We start from the raw sequence: 13,121 nt of genomic DNA on the forward strand, positions 1-13,121 counted from the left end.
GGAATGCAGACTCTTTGGCTCCCCCTGCACCCTGATCAATCAGAGTCTGCATTTTTACAAGATTTCTGAGTGATCCACTTTCACATTAGGTATGAGCAGCACTGATCCAAGCACTGTCTGCTTGGCTTTGACTGATATTTTGTTTCATACCCCAGCTCCTGAGATAGGAAAAGAGATCCAAAATGAAGAACAGAATCTATTAAAGCTAAAAGGGGCCTCTTTGGTGGTCTAGCCCAGACACCTCATCTTAAAGTGAGGGGAATAGTAATATGCCCAAGGTCATGTTCTTCCTGAACCAGCAGCAGAATTCAATCTCCTGCTTTGAGTATGGCACTTTCATGTTAGCAAAGATATACTTTGCTACTGAATTTTTCCATTTTCTCTCTCCAGTCAGAGAAAAGTTAATCACATGTTCTCTGGGTCACCCTTGGTCTTTGGACTCTCAGGCTCCTGAGTGTGTGTACTTATTTATAGTAGAAAACAACCATAAACTGTTCATTGGAGACCAAGGCCATCTGGGTAGCTCGAGGGGTGGCTTGGCTAATTCACCACCCTTTGCCTTTGGCTTCTCTATTACCGAATAGGAGATGATTCATCTCTACAGAGACCTTCGACAGTCTCAGCTGAATAGCCTGTGAGAAGTGTTAAGCATTACTGTGCCCTGCAAGTGAAAACCATGCCACCCCCAAACTCTCTGTATTTGGAACTGAAACTAAAATTAGCAGCTGCCATTGGTCCATATGTTACCCCACAGCTTATTCCCAGGAGTACAGCCAAATTTGCTTTGCAAATTATTACTCTAAGGGTCTCTGTAAAAGTACAATTATATAGTAGAGAGAGGAATAGATTTAGAGTTAGAAGTTCTGGGTTTGAGCCCCAGATTCTCCAATGACCAATTGCGTGAAGTTGGCTACTCTTCCTATACTCTGGGCCTCTGCTTCTTCATTTTAAATAACCTTGCTACTACTTATGTCGCCCTATATTTTTCCTGTCAACGCTTTGTCTCTTCCATGTGCCCATGGTCTCAGTGTGATGATCACTTTCCTGCTTCTCCACCATTCATACATTTCCCTCCCTCTTCTAAAACTACCAGTTTTCCATTTTGATGTCCAGGAGGCCCAACAGGGAGAGTCTTGGGGCTATCCAGGGAATACTACAATCAAGAGGTCTCTTTCTCTTCGCTGTGTTGAGACAACATGATACGTAGCCTTGCTATGTCCATTTTTGTCCATAAACAGAAGACAGCTTGAGGACAAAGCTGATCCACTAATTGTGGCTGAGCTAAAGCCCTAATCACAAACTAAACTTCTTGATAAAGTTATACCCAAGTGAAACCTTATCCCTGTACTTTTCAGTTGTATGAGTCAATTCTCTTCATTTTTTAAACTAGTTTGAGTTTGGCTTTCTATTTTGGGAAGCCTAAGCATAGTAACATAAGCATTTCAGTCTCAATAAAACCTCTAAGTAGCCATGTTGTCATGTGGTTTTATTGTACTACTCACAATTTGTCCCACTCCAAAACAATACGCATGTGGTGTCTGAACAAGGCTCTTTGAACACTGAGGTAAATACATATACCTATTCATTTATTTTGGAAACAACTCTGAACTGCAAAATCTAAAATACTATTTTTCACAAAACTGTGAAATTAAAGAAACTATTTGATCTGATTCTTACTTTATTTGAGGTCAAAAAACGGATAAAATCCTTGGACCTTATCCCCCAAAACACTGGCTATACACATGCATGCCATTTTCACATAATTTCAAGGAGGTAACAAACAAACTGTACAGGACATTTATGATCTCCCCAGGACTGATCTCCTAGAATTGGTTCTTAATTTGTGGTCCATGGGCCCATGAGTCGCCAAGGAGGTTAAGAACTACATACTATGTTAAACACCTGTGAGTTCTGTGAATTCTTCTACTGATTATATCCTATTAGGAAGCTCCCACATCTAAGCTATAGTAGAATTCAGTCAAAGCTCCATTACAATTAATGCCATAATTAGAGATGTTCTGCTGAAATGTCCCATGCTTTCCTCTGAGCTTCATTTACATTTCTCTTTAAATTATTTCATAGCATTAAGGATGACAGCAAAGGAGGTGACCCTGGTACCAGTCAGACCACTTTTCTCTCACTGCGAATAATCTATGGATTTGGTTCCACAAAATCAATTGAATTGATATAAAGTTCAGTACTTGAATATAAAACATAATTACGTAGAACCAGGTGGGAAAGTTTTTGACAGGCATCCTAAGCACAGACTGAAATGTAAAAGACTAAGATAATTGAACTCAAGATCTTACTTACGGTGTAATTTTATATCCATTTAGAAGCAACTCCAGAGATTTCAATGGCCCTGTCTTTGAATCATGTCAGAGAAAAGGAGAGAATGGCAGCAAGAATAAAGGAACCTGAAGGTAGGTTCCATCTGGCAAGGAGTATTTCCATCTTTTTCTCACTCAAACACTTAACAAACCTTGAGTCAGCAAAATTCTTGACACAAAGAGTAACATTATACTTAGGACTCAACTTTGTAGAAAGAGCTTCCCTTAGGGAATTTTGATTTAAATTCCAATTTTGCTACTTTCTTGCCATGTGACATGGAGAACATACCTAACTGATTCACAACCACTGTCCATGTTTCTTCACTATTGCCCTCACTCTAGTCTATTCTCAAATCTTCATTACCCATCCTTTCTCCAGCCATGCCCAAATGTGCTAGCACATTCTTCTCTAATGTACTGTGCTTAATGATCTTCTCCAGACAGACATAGGGCTTACTCCCTCACCTTCTTCAGGTGTTTTCTTAAATCTTACATTTTCATTAAGGTCTCCCCAACCTCCATATTTAATACTGCACCCCACTGTCTTATGCTATTTTAATGTTTCCTTTTCTTTCTCTTTTTGTCCTTAGTACATATCACCTTTATACATTATATGATATTAATATATGTATAAATATTATGTTTATTGTACCTCTCCCTGCCATATTATGAACTCTACAGAAGTAGAGTCCTCTGATGTATTCCCATCATTTAGAAGAATGCCAGGAATATAATAGGAACTAAATAATATTTGATACCAAACAAATTAATCTTTGTGAATTTTTATCTGAAAATTAGACAAGAATATGTTATCACAAAGTTTTCTACATTTGCCTAAAATGTTTAATAACAGTTGGTTAATAAATGTTTTTTCCCTCTCTAATGTCTCCTAAGCACATTAATGGAAATTTAACAGGTTGATATTAATTATGTTAAAGTTGGATTCTTCATTCTCTGCCATCTTTGGTGTTTGGGCAACCAAAATCCCACATGACTGGGTGAAGGGCAGGTTCTAGGTTTTGGAAACAGTCAGCACTGTTGACTGTTTCATGCTGGAATATGAATGTAAATGCAAGTGTTAAATGGAGGGATCAACTTAAAAAAAAAAGTCAAAATGGGGTGGATACAAATGCTGTCTGATCAGCGTTTAAGCTGAGCCCCCAATTCCTATTATCCTGTGAGACAGAAGGACAACCAATGAGCAATTAAGATTAAGGAAATGGTGTTAGAACCCACCCTAGGAGCTCTCTATTCTTTCATGTGAGGAAATTCCATTTCTGGAAGGAGGAGGATTTCTTACGGCCTGTCTTCCTTTTCCTCTAACCATTTTCTTATTTCTCTGTAAATATGCTCAGGATGAGAGGAAAGACACACAGCCTCTGATAATAAGCTCTGACACAGAGTGGTCATATTCTTGGAAATTTACTGAGCCAAGGGCAAAATATGCATATAAATATGCTATTTATAAAATACATACCCTCCCATTCAGGTTTTTCTTCTTTGGAGGGTGGGGGGATGCACTCTGGTGAGGTTTAGAAAGAGAGAAAGGGGGAAGGAGTGGATACAAGATACACGTCTCTTTAGAAAGAGAAGGATATAATCAATGTACAGGACTGTTCTAGGTAGACAGAACAAGAAAGAGGGAATCACGTGGGTGGGAGAAAGAAGAATGAAGTAGAGGGAAATGAAGCATGTGACTAGCTAGAGGTATTCCCTGAGCAGAACTGAATTTTTTTCTACTTTGCAAGGTTTTCATTTGTTTGTTTTAACTTTAGTTATGCTGATTATTGCCAAGCCAAGCAAAAACTGGCTTGTTTGTTTTGTTTGTTTCTTAAGCTTATTTATTTTTAGAAGGAGAGAGAGCATAAGGGAGGGAGGAGCAGAGAGAGAGGGAGAAAAAGGAGACAGAAAGAATCCCAAGCAGGCTCTGCGTTATCAGCACAGAGCCTCACATGGGGCTCAAACTCACAAAGTATGAGATCTTTCATCTGACCCAGTCATATCAAACCCAGTCAGATGCTTAACTAACTGACCTATCCAAACACCCTGTTTTGTTTTTTTAAGTGCAACTTATCTCTTTTTCTTGTATTTGTTTGTTGTTGTTGTTGTCATTGTTTTGTTTAACTAGACCATGCTCAGCACAGAACCCTATGTAGGGCTTGAACTCCCAACCTCAGACCAAGACCTGGGCTGAGCTGAAGAGTCAGATGCCTGACCAACTAAGCCACCCAGGTGCCCTTGTTTTTCATATTTTTGATTTTGGGTCATAGTTAGCCAATTTTTTCCTCTCCAAGATTATAGTAAAATTTACCCATTTTTCCCAATACTAGTAATATTTTATATTTCACATTTAAACCAATCCTAACAATTATTTTTTTTCAAGATAATGCAAATTTATTACATACAAAGAAATGTATGTGAACAACCACTTAGTCCTCACTACAATACCAAGCTTCAGACTGTATATATGTTCATTGTAAAAATGGAAATTGAGGGTCAGAGAAGGTAAGTGACTGCTATCAGGTCAAAGATCTATTAGGGCACCTGGGTGGCTCAGTCAGTTAAGTGTCCGACTTCAGCTCAGGTCATGATCTCATGGTTCTTGGGTTTAAGCCCCACATCGGGCTCTGTGCTGACAGCTTAGAGCCTGGAGTATGTTATAGATTTTGTATCTCCCCTTCTCTCTGATCCTCCCCTGCTCATGCTGTTTGTCTCTCTCTGTCTCTCTCAGAGATAAATAAAAACACTAAAAAAAAATCAATTAAGCAGCAATGTGGCAGAACCAGGAGTACAGCCTACCTCTGGTTCTGGAGTACTTAAATGCACTACGATGCTGGTTTCCTGAAAAGCACACAGAAGAATAAATTTATAAGACTGAGGTGGTGACGAATGGAAATTAGTGACAAGTTGTGCCATTTTATGAAGAAAAGAGACATTGTAAGACTAATGCTCAAAGAATATTATATTGTTTAGTTTTGGATATTTTTGCGCACCAATGCAGTAATTTATGAAAGTAATTTTTTTCAACGAATCTAATAATAAGAATCAGGATTTGTTTTCCACTTTATCTTCCACTAATATCATTTCCCTCAGTACTTGTTGATAAGTACTACCTAAGTTTACTTTCAAAAGGAAAGGAAGGTAATGTATAACAAAACCTTGAAACTGATTAAAGAGTGTCTGAAGGCATTTCTCAAAATCCTGGCTTATCCACTGTGCTCAGAGTTTTAGTTGTGATAAATCATACATTATGCAAGAGCAAAGGAATTAAGAGAAAGTTCAGCAAAAAGCATTTGAACTTCCATTAGGAGAGTGTTACAGCTGTCTCTCTCCTCCATCACACCATTAAGCATCTCATTATCATTAGCTCTCTGTCAGTTTTAACAATTTTCTTTTCATCTAAACACCACTTCATTCTCTGACCCAACAAATGCAATTTTGACCTCATTAACCTCGTCGATATTAACCTTGGAATAACAACAAGTTGAAACTATCCTCCATGAGCATTGTGAACTTGACTCATTCAAGACAGATAGGTTAGTTTCCTTGCCTTGTTCAAAGGCTGTACATTTCAACTAGGTCAGCTAGCATGCCTAGGGGACCCAGGGTCTGGGTAAAAGTATGGCAACAATTAAGTGGATATGAAGTCCCATTCATTAACAGAAAATACCCTAAAAGTAAATGTGGTGGATTTTTTTGGTAGAAAGAGCTCTGATTTAGAAAAATAGTCCCAGCTCAGATTTGATATACAATGGATCTGGACAAATCATTTTCATTTCTTTTTTAGTAAAATAAAGCTATTAAATTGGAGGGTCTTAAGTTCTCTCCAGTTAAAACCTCTAGTAGATGTCTGGTGCCTTGCCCAGATCCTCTTTTCAGACCAGTGTACTCATCGTCCAGATTACCTGCAAATAATTTGGTGCTCTTCTTTGGAAAATCACCCTTGTTCAAGAAGGAGAGACACTCCTTGTGAGGTTAAACTGTTGGGAGCCATTCTGAGCTCACTAGTCGAGAAAACTCCTGGTGAGGTTAAAGCAAGTTTGCACGGTCTCTTGCCAATCAGATGACGAGCGATATCCACCCCCACTCAATTATTTCTGCTTGAGCACTGACTCCTAGGGTACCTTGTTGATCAATATCGGGAGTGACTTGTCCCCTTATTCCGGCCCTGGTATGATGATTGCACCTTGTGAAGGAACTTATTGTGGGAACTTCTTCTTTTGATTATGGGAACAGACATCGTGTCCAAAAGGTCCTGTTTACCTCCATACTTTCCCTTGAGCTATAAACAGGCTAATGACCCTTACTCATAAAAGATTGACTCTTACATGTACAATTCTGTTTCTACCATTGCGTTAGTTCAGGATGTTCATACAGCTCAACATGTAAATCAGCTAACCAAAAATGTCTCTCATGCCCTAGCTATTCAAGAAATCATAAAAGTAGACACAAAGGTAAATGTCCTTGAAGAGGCTATTCTATGTATTGGAAATGAGCTAAACTCTTTAAAGGTATGGTTGGCTCTCTGGTGCAGTAAAGAATATAACTGGAAAATCAAGTCTTGCCCAGAGACAAAGAGCCTAACTTAGAGAGAACGAACAGATGAGGGCAGAACATAAGTTACTACATACACCTTTGCTAACTGATGGTGTACAGAAACTCCTTCCCTAAGGTCTATTTTCCACAAACACCTTCCCTTACCCTGGCAGCTGTGATGAGGATGGATAAGAGTATCTACAAACCTATGACTTAATCTTAGAGTTATTAAAATGTGAACACCCTGTTATTTTCTTAGTTACTCAATCTCACTATAATTGAGGCAGTTCTGCAAGAAGACTTCTGTAAAACCTGTTTCTGTACATTTGCCAAAAACACCTTATCACAGAGAGCTATCCATTGTAAAAATAACATTTGACCTATAAATAAAGACACCAAAACCGACAGGACGGAGATGCCTGCCTGGTGATCAGAAAGGATCTCGGGGCTCTCTCACTCTCTCTCTCGCCAACACCGTCCATCTTTCAGGGACCCCTGGACCTGCCAGAGCCGGCCTCCAACATTAAATAAGTCCCATTTCCTGATCCTCACCTATGCAGGCAGCCTGTGATGGTCACACACAATAAGCCAGCCTCTTACCTGATGGTGGGACAACTGTGGTACAAATTATGTCCCAGTATACCCCCTCACTCCCACAGTATCACACTAAACCCACATTTTGAGTCCACATAATTTTTTGGATTTACTTCCCTGTCTTACTTCCTTCACTCCTCACTTCCTGGAAAGCACTTACTCAACAGTAGTAATGCAACCAAATCTTGGCCTCTAGCTCTGTCCCTAAGGAACTCAAATGAGGATGTTATACCTTGCTGATGATTTGCCAGAATGAGCATTTTAGAAGAATGACTTAACAAAGCATTCCTCTCATTTATGATTTGAGAGATCAATAAGACATTTTGGGTAGTGCACTTCTATACAGAGACTAAAATTCATTAAGTGTCAAGGAAAGACCTCCCAAATAAATGATATTTTACCTGCCTGGAAAAGTGAATTCTAGAAGAAGGGGCATGTCAGATAAGAAGAACAGCATCTGAAAAGGATGAGAGGAATAGAAGAAGTATAACTGTTCCAGGAGTAGAGATAAGATGACAGATGAACTTGGAGAATACACTTCTGCAGTGAAAGAAAAGGCAGGGCCATCATGAAAATGACATCACAGGTAGTATTTTCGAACACTTCACTCTGTGTCAAGCCCTGTGTTCAGTATTTTCACCCTACCAATAAATTTTATCCATTCAACCACTACAACAGGAATATATGTCAAGCAGTATCAATTATTTTTATTTTACAAATAAGGAAACTGAGGCTCAAAAAATAAGAATTCCCACAGGTAGTAAATGGCAAACCCTGCAAAAATCCCTTGTCATTTCAGATACTAACTTATAAAACTGTAAAATGTGATGGTCTCCCATAACCATTTACTACCTTTTTCCTATGTGAATGAATTTGGAAAACAATGAAGAACTGGAGGATATAAAGCAGCATAAAAGTATGACTTTACTGAGTTGTGAATCCTCTTAGCATTTTTTTATTAGAAACTTCCATCAAACCAAACAGAAGACAAAATGAAAGTAGAAAGATCAGGAAGTGGCTGGCTATTTTAGCCTCAGAGATGATACTGTGAGTTTTAGTCTGTTCAGGCTGCTATAACAAAATATCGTAACTGTGTGGCTTCAACAACAGACATTTATTTTTCATGATTCTGAAAGCTGGAAGTCCTAGATCAGTATGCCAGTTGATTAGGTTCCTGGTGAGTATCCTCCTTCTGTCTTGCAGATAACCTCCTTTCTTGGAGCTTCACAAACTGGAAAGAGAGAGAGCTAGGTCTTTGGGCTCTTTTTCTAAAGTACTAATCTCATCTGAAGAGCCCAGCTTCGTGACCTAATCTAACCCAAATTACCTCTAAAAGGTCCTACCTCTAAATACCATCACAATGGTGGGGACAGGTGATTCTTCAACATATGAAAGGGGGTGAGGCCTCAATCATTCAATCCAAAGTGAGTCTCAACCAGGAGGCAGAGTAGGGGTACTGAGGAGGGGACAGATTTGAGGGTAGTTGTAAATTTTTTACTTCTGGCAAAAGTTTAATGTAACAGTCATGTGAATTTTCTTGTTATAAGGCTGTCAGATTTGGCAAATATAAATTTCCAGTTATATTTTCATTTCAGATAAGAAAATTTTAATTTTAATGTATATCCCATGCACTATGTGGATAGTATTTATACTAAAAAGTGATTTGCTGTTTATGTGAAATTTAAATTTAATTTAGCATATTGAATTTAATCCATAATTCCCAAGTCTTGGACCATGCCTGGTTTTGGGATTTGGGAAGCAATACCTGCACAATTACCTGAGAGTAAAATAAGCTCTCCTACTACCACACAAGAAATGTCACAGAAATCGCCTTCTCTATAGTCCCAGTATTCCAATATCTGCCAGACTTTCAGAAGAAGAATAAAAACCTACTTGTAAAATAATGATGTTTTGATTTTTCCAGCCTAGTAGAATATTTAGTCCTGTTGTTCACCAAATGATATTAATGAGAAAGTAGGTCATGGGATTGTTTCCCTGAAGGTCCAGTTAGCAATGAAAAGAATCATGACATTTTACAGCTGGAAGGGGTCAAACCATAATTTCATTCAATGACCTTCTTTTCAGATGAAGAAATGGAGACCCCAAGTAGTTATGGGGCTTATCAAAGGTCACACAGTGAATGACACTGATTCTGCAGCACCCACTGTGCTTAGTCAAATATAAGCACTTATCATTTAATCCTCAACACAACCCTGATAGGTCATGTTATCACAATTTTATATATAAGAAAAGTGTCTAAGTGAAGTTAACTAAGTTTGCTTGAGGAAGCAGAGCAGAAAATGGAGCTATGATTTGAAATAAACTATCTGAATTCTGAGTCAATTCTCTCTTAATCTTTTCAAAATCTCTCTGTCTGTATGTGTACACACACATACACACATGCACACACATACCATGCACACACAGAAACATAAACACACATGTGTGGGCACACACACATCCCATGTCAACTTCTCCATGAACATAACATAGTTCTACTACACAATGTATCTCTCAAGGGGTTAAAAGAATCATGGATTTCTTTTCAGTTGAGCATTAATTTTTTAAGCTTTTAAATTTTAATTCAAGTATAACAGGTGTCCAATACAGTGATTCATCAATTTTATATATTACTCATTTCTCATCATGATAACTATGCTCTTCATTCCCTTCACCTATTTCACACACTCTCCCCACTCATCTCCCTTCTGGTAACCATCAGTTTGTTCTCTATAGTTAGGAGTTTGTTTATTGGTTTTACTCTCTTTTTTCTTTGTTTCTTAAATTCTACATTTAAATCATATGGTATTTGTCTTTTTCTGACTAACTTATTTCACTTAGTGTTATACTCTCTAGCCCATCCATGTTGCAAATGGCAAGATTCAATTTTTTTTTATAAAACTGCAGATTTTTAAATACAAATCCAGTGCAAAGACAAAAAATAAACAACCAAAGATAGGCTAGGAGTATCATTCTCACACAGATGTATATGAGGCTTCAATACCATAAAAGGTTAGCCTGTAACTTCTTGACTGGGATACCTGTATTCCATTATGTTTGTTTTCTCATCCTGACTTCTACTTCATTAAGCAAATTTTTGTTTGCTTTTACATTTTTAATATCATTTATTGTCAAGTTAGGTAACATACATTGTATACAGCTTACTCTTTCAATAAAGCACTTGAATTTGAATATTTCCTGCATTTAATAGATTTTACTTTTTAGAGAAGTTTTAGGTTCATGACAAAACTGAGCAGAGCGTATAGAGATTTTTCCATATACCCAACCCAGTGATAGCACTCCCACAGCCTCCCCTACTCTCCCCCACCAGAATGGTACATTTGTTATGACTGATGAGCCAACAGTGACACATCATTAACACCCAAAGTCCATAGTTTACATTAGAGTTCACTCTTATTATACATTTCTGTGGGTTTTCACAAATATATAATGGCACATATCCATCATCATAGTTATTGCCTGCACTTAGATTCTATTTTTGACTTAGCGATTGCAAATCTGACTAGAGTTTGTCTTAGAAGACAAAGCATCTTCACATGCTACAGAAATCTTGGGCCACCATACAGTTAATGAAATGTTTGAGTAGGAATTCATAAAAAAGTGTAAAAGCAGTTGGTACCAGTCAACAGGGTAGCTTTGACAACCTTCACTACATTTCTAAATATTGTCTTAAAATCTGCTTCAGGAAATGTATATGATGTTCCAATATTAAGTAAACATACTTAAATATATAAATAAGGAATTTTTCACGGGAGTCCAGAGTGAGTCTAAATTGTTTCTATGCTAAATTTTAATTTGTTTAGTAAATATTATCTTGTTCACTACAGACTCATGAACGTTAATGTAGCAGGGTAAAGACCAAATTTTGTATTTACTCCAAATGCAAGAATGACCTTTTCATTATGCTTTCTTCTGAAAAATAAAATTATTCAACTAAGGAGATTAATTCATAGCAAAACTATCTTTATTAATTTAAAATCTCTTGTACTAGACCACTTAGATGCCTAAGCAATCTAGCTCACACTGGTGAGCTCACTTTGAATATATGAATGTAGCAAAAGAGACAACTTTCTTAGTAGTGGCTTGCTTTAAAAAGAACAGTTTAGAATTTTATCAGATATTTATAAGGAGTTTTAGTTTCTCAAGCTCCTTTTCCCCCCCAATACATTTAAAAAATTGTATTGACTTACTGATCCAGCGCCTGGAATATTTGGAATGCTCAAGAACTTTTTATTTTTTTTTCTGGGGCACCTGGGTGGCTTAGTCGGTTAAGCATCCGACTTTCGCTTAGGTCATGATCTCACGGTTTGTGGGTTCGAGCCTCACCTTGGGCTTTGTGCTGACAGCCAGCTTAGAGCCTGGAGCTTGTTTCAAAAAAATTCTGTGTCTCTCTCTCTCTCTGACCCTCCTCTGTTCACGCTGTCTCTCTCTCTCTCCTAGAAATAAATAAAACATTAAAAAATTTTTTTAAAGAAACTTTTTATTTTTTTAAATTTTTCTAAAATTCATTTATTTATTTTGAGAGAGAGACAGAGAGACAGAGAAAGACAGAGGAGAGAGAAAGAATCCCAAGCAGGTTCCATACTGTCAGCGCAGGGCCCAGTGCAGGGCTTGCACTCACAAAGGCCAAGACCATGACCTGAGCTAAAATCAAGAGTTGGATGCTTATTGGACTGAGCCACCCAGGCACCCCTCAAGAACTTCTAAATACTTAGCTCATGCCTTAGTATGTTGGGCTCAAAATTTTTTGACTAAGCTAAAATGATATAGTTATAGAAATCAGTGCTAGAATTAGTAGTGTTCACATTATCAACCCAATTATTAACAAATAGCCATATCCAAGACATTGAAAAGTTCTACTGATTATATCACCAAAGAATAGCTCAAATCTTTCCACTTGTTTCAATAACCACTTTTACCACTCCTGCCCAAATGTGGCAGTTCCCACATGGTCCGTAATAGCCTCCAATCTTCAAATTCTAGCTCCCATAGCCCCTCCTGTTCCATCTCCGCTTACAGAAACTTATCACTTCTATAGTTCACTGACTGTGGGAGCTTTATAAAGTATATTCTGAATCTAGTATCCACCTTCAGCTTCCCATTACCCTTAAAATAAAGTAAAAAATTATTCACTACACTGCAATCTCCTGAATGATTTAGCCCCTGCTGACTAACCATCATTATTATACTATAACCAGCTTCTTATTCCCTTAATTTCACTCACAGTGATCCTTTAACTCATAAGATCTTTTCAGTTTCAAAGCATGTTGTTCCCTCCTTTCCTTTATCTCCAGTTAATTCCAGCTCATCCTCAAATCTTCCCTATATGTCTCTGTTCCAGAGCATCCTCTTCAGACTTCCCTAACATGCTATAAGCTCTCATAGCCCCCTGAAATTTTCTTTCATCTCACTTAGCACAATTTTATTCAAATAATTATAACTGTGAATATCTGTGTGATGTTTTTCTTCCTCTACCAAGTATCCTGAACCCACATGTGTGGGTTTTCATTACATGGTACTTACTCTTGGCTGAGAATTAAAATAACCTGGAGAGATTTTGTAATCCTGATGTCTAGGCCATGCCCCCGGATCAAGTAAATCAGAAACCTGGAATGTTGATCTGGCTATCAGTTGCTTTTT

The 13,121-nt window shown here is 37.8% G+C and overlaps 1 long non-coding RNA gene across 2 annotated transcripts in view; it reads right to left on the reverse strand.

The window, feature by feature from the left end:
• Positions 1-13,121, reverse strand: part of LOC144231281 (uncharacterized) — a 70,959-nt gene that overhangs the window by 42,403 nt on the left and 15,435 nt on the right. For both annotated transcript variants that reach the window (XR_013335024.1, XR_013335025.1), the window contains exon 3: positions 11,808-11,917. This is a non-coding gene — a long non-coding RNA (uncharacterized LOC144231281). The remainder of the gene's footprint in view (positions 1-11,807; positions 11,918-13,121) is intronic.

Source organism: Crocuta crocuta, unplaced genomic scaffold (genome assembly GCF_008692635.1).
Source record: "Crocuta crocuta isolate KB4526 unplaced genomic scaffold, BGI_CrCroc_1.0 scaffold184, whole genome shotgun sequence".
In the NCBI taxonomy this organism is placed as follows: domain Eukaryota; kingdom Metazoa; phylum Chordata; class Mammalia; order Carnivora; family Hyaenidae; genus Crocuta; species Crocuta crocuta.